At 33.7% G+C, this 4539-nt stretch overlaps 1 pseudogene; it reads right to left on the bottom strand.

Annotated features, from left to right (window-relative positions):
- Positions 1–593: 593 nt before the first annotated feature.
- On the bottom strand, positions 594–1307 carry LOC126761871 (uncharacterized; annotated as a pseudogene).
- Between the last annotated feature and the right edge of the window lie 3232 nt (positions 1308–4539).

The raw sequence follows: 4539 nt of genomic DNA on the forward strand, positions 1-4539 counted from the left end.
TATTTCATAGAAGATTTTTTCGACTCCAAATATGCTTATATTATATAATTATTTATAATTTTACGACATATTTGTTTTATATAAACACGTACATGTGGGATTTTGCCACCACATACGCTTCCGATTGAGATAAACAACACTTCCACAATTCCAAAATTACACTTTATTGTTTAACTTTTTAATTGTAGTTTTTGATAACAGTTTAAATTTCAGTTTATTACAGTTTTAATTAGGGTTTGTATAAAAATTAAGCTCACAATGACATTGAAATAATATGTTGAATTAAAGCACAGTGCGGATAAAATTTGATTTGCACAAAATGCCGAAAACACAAGATTGAGTAGAATACCGAAGATACACTTTCCGCCGATGACATCAGTTTAACGACTGACTTTAGCTTTTGTTCTCTTTGTCTTTCGCACCTACCCGTCTTCGTTGGCGGAGTTGCCACCGATCTATATTCCCACATACATATAGTACGTATGCTTTTGTTCAAGATTTGTATGTAAAAAATGTTCATTTTATGATAAGCTTGATTATATATATCCGTTAAATAAAACAATATATATTCGTTATGAAATCAAGTAGCTTTTCTAATTTTTATTCATAAAAGACTGCTGCAAAATTTTTAATTTTTCTTTTCTATTTTCAGTTTTTTTGTTCAATTTCTATTAGAATATCTTGTTTTTCGGCCAAATCCTGCATTTGTTTTTCTATATTTGTGTAAAACTTCGCCTGCACTTCAGCACTTTTCCTTTTTTGTTCGATTTTTTTATCAAAATATCGTTCCTTAGCGCTTTCCGATAACGACGATTTGGAAGAGGATTTGCTGCGTTCGGCTCCAGTCAATACACTGCATTTGGTCTGCATATGCTACGGCTTAGTGCAGACCGGCTCTGCCTAGAAGTACTTGGCACATCGTCGAGCATTGTTTGAAAATCAGTTCAATCCTCTAACAACTCCTTACCTGTTTAAAAATATAAAAAAGTGAATGCAATATAAGCAATACATAATGAACATTAAATTTTAACTAACCACTAGACTCAACCAATGCCTCTTGAGGATCTGTCCCAATGTTTATGGTGTGGTTGTTGGAAACCAAGCAACTTTCGCCAAAAATTTCGTCCATTTCGCTCATATAAGGTACTGTGCACGGAGAAGTGCCAGTCTGCTTCTCGTTGTCTTTCGCTGTTTTGTAGGCATTCAAAAGCGTTCGCATTTTTGATACAAGGGCAGCCGCATTAATTGTTGTATCCTGTGGAAACAAATGTAATAAATTTTTACAAAATAACTTTAAAATATTCTAACTATAAATCCTTGATATATCATGTCCTCCAAGACGTTTTCATATGCGAACTTTCTCTTCCGCGCTCGGCCTTCGTCCAAACTTTTCTTTTGCTGTATATAAACAAAATAAATAATTATTTAGTTTGTGAAAAGTTTGTTTACAAATTTAAAAATTCAAATTTACCTTTTCTCCATGTCAAAAATTTCGTTGCAATAAATTGAATATCAGCTGATGAAAATGTGAAATAAGCTAAATGCGTTTTATTTGTCCATGGTTTAGCTATTAGCTTATGATGGTCAAATAAAACACGGCTATTATAAACCCCAGGCTTAATGTAGCATGAGGTTGCTCCCGTATCGACTAGAGCTTTAAAATTTTTATTTAATTTGCAGGCATGTAATTTGAGATAGGGGAGTTCGTCCCCTCTTCGCCTAAAAAATGGCTCTCATTCATATTATTAATTCTCTGACTCTTCCCTTGCGGGCGAAAGCAATGATTACTTTCTCTATGCCGCTTTACCCCATGTGCTTCCTGATTTTGTCCCCTATTGGCCTGAAAGTTTGCATTTGTTTGCATAAGTTTTATATATTGATTAAAGTTGTTGCCCCTTCACATTAAAATCTCTATTATGAAGTCTGGATACAGATGGATCTATATCCATAGGAGTTGGTTTCGGAAAATTATAATTTATATTATTATTGAGAGGGTTGTTCCTTTGAGGAAACCTTAAGTTATTGTTTGTGTACGTTGGCTTCACCCTGTTTCTATCATACATGAAGTTTTGAGCAAACCGGGCTCTTTGAGTATTTGATTCAAGCTCCCGACCTTGTGCTAAAGCGTCAGGTAAATCTTGTGGGTTAAGAGAGAATATTATGTCTCGTAATGGGGTGTTTAGTCCTGTTACAAAAATTCTTAAGGCATGTTCCCTATTCTTCTTGTTTAATTCTTTTGTCAGGTCTGCGTTATTTCCGTGTGTCAATATATTTTTGTTTATTAATAGCGTCAATTTTTTGTTGACGAGGTTATAATATTCTACAACCGACATTGCACCCTGCCTTAAGATGCTTAGTTCTTATTCGATTATATGTATTGGACGTTTGTCTAGACGAGATAGAATTGCATCGAAATTGAGGACTGTGCCATAGTTAGTTAATGCATCGTTTGCATCATGTGTTATTTAATTTTTAAGTATGGTGAGTGCAGCAAAGTATTTTCTACTGCCCCTCACGTATAGGCTCATAGCGTTAAGCGCTGCCTCTCTCCAACTAACATATAAATTCATCCTAGCAGTAAATTCAGGTACGGATTTAACTACGTCTAACGATTCTTGACATGCTATATTATCGTCTATTGTTTGTGTTAGAAAATCGGTTGCACTATTAGTATGCTCTACTTCCTCATGTAAAGCTATATTACTGTCAGCAATAAGGCGAGTTATTAAGTCGACGGTCAAAGCGTCACCGTTAGCAATTTTGTCCAATTTTTGGTTTCAGGTTTTTTTTAAATTATTTTTATTTTATCCCTTCTAGGAAGAGGTGTTTTTTTATTCTGGAGAGTCTGTAGTTCAGAATCGCAGAATTAAGCTTTATTATAAACCGGAGAGTCCCCCTTGCGGTGGTGAATTGCGGTTTCTATATATTTTTATTATATGGCTGATCGAGCCTTTAATTATTGTTGTATTAATTTATTGGTATAGGCTTTTTGAAACCTGAATCATAGCCACACTTTCTTCCTTCTAAAGAATCCCTATTATAATAGTCCTCTAATGTGGCTGTTTTACTTTTTCCTATGTAATTAAATACTGCGTTATTGCAGTTAACTTTCTTATCTTCGTCATGAAAGAAATTTGGTATCTATGTACATTCACATACATATAAAAAAATATATTTTTTTGAAATGTTTTTTTTTTTTATTAGAATTGCAAACCCTTTTAACTATTTTGTCATAGTCCAAATTATTCGGTAGGGCGTCCGAGTCTGGCATTTTGTTTTGATTTAAAAAATATTTTGGTTAAATTAATTTTTTATAATTCTCTGGAGGGTCCCTAGGGTGGTGAATCGCAGAGAATTTTAAATTGTTATAAGCTGGAGGGTCCCCCCGAGGGTGGTGAATCGCAGCTCTTAATTATGTGATTTACTGGTTTTACAAACCATTAGTTATTTATTTTATTTCTTTGTTTTTTTAGTTTAGGACATTTGTTAGTATCGTGTTCGCCCTTAAAAAATTGCAGTACGACAGTTTTTTATATTTAATACTTGGGCTATTGCCCATTTCTAATATATAGTATATTCTAATTTAAACTTACAAATGTATTCCCTCGTTGGCTTTGTTATAAGTCTCGATAAATGATGCTGGTGTTGCCGGTGCTGTTGTTACCGCTGTTTCCTTTATGGTTTTTTGATAACACAACTTTTTATAAATTTTACTATACTACTATACGAGGGAATCTAAAAAATTTTTTTTTTTTTTTTTTTTTTTATTAATATAAAGAATAATATAAAGAATATTATTATTATTATTTTACATTGTACCTAGTATATAAAACTAAAATACTAACAACAATTCTGGTCTAGATAATTAGAAGAGATACTTAAAAGCTAAATGTTAAGAAATACATTTGCTGCTACTGTTGTCTTACTAGGTCGGAAGGCTTCTTGCGATTCAACCGGATTTCTCGCCCAGCAGTTTCGATGAGTCTGGAGGCTTCCTCATTAACGAGCTGTCTAAGCCTCAGTTCGTGAGACTTTGCTAATTTGGAGATTTAATTTACCACTGAATTCACGCCTAGATCACGGTGCAGGTCAGCAGATCTAATGTACCAAGGAGCATTAACTAAAGTCCTTAGTACCTTACTTTGAATGCGCTGAATGCTGGCAATACAGCTTTGACTTGAGCAACCCCATAGTTGGGCTCCGTAGGCCCAAACTGGCTTTAAGATTTGATTATATAATAACAGTTGTTTTGTATTGATAGCTTGGATTTCCTGCCAACTAGGTGGTAAAGTTTGCCAAATTTAAAAAAATATAAGTTTTATATCCGCGAACGCGCGGATGAAATAAGAACACGTGTGGTTCTAGTGGATTGTCAGATACAAATCAAATCTTTATTTCTGAAATACCAATATATATATACATTTTGGTTTTATTTATTTAAAATTAAAGCTGAAGTGTAAGCATCAGCTTGATTGAATCCAGAACATAGAGTTAATTACAATTTTAGCTGTGACAGCAAATTTCAGCAGAACGTTAAGC

The sequence above is a fragment of the Bactrocera neohumeralis genome, chromosome 6, assembly GCF_024586455.1.
Source record: "Bactrocera neohumeralis isolate Rockhampton chromosome 6, APGP_CSIRO_Bneo_wtdbg2-racon-allhic-juicebox.fasta_v2, whole genome shotgun sequence".
Classification (NCBI taxonomy): domain Eukaryota; kingdom Metazoa; phylum Arthropoda; class Insecta; order Diptera; family Tephritidae; genus Bactrocera; species Bactrocera neohumeralis.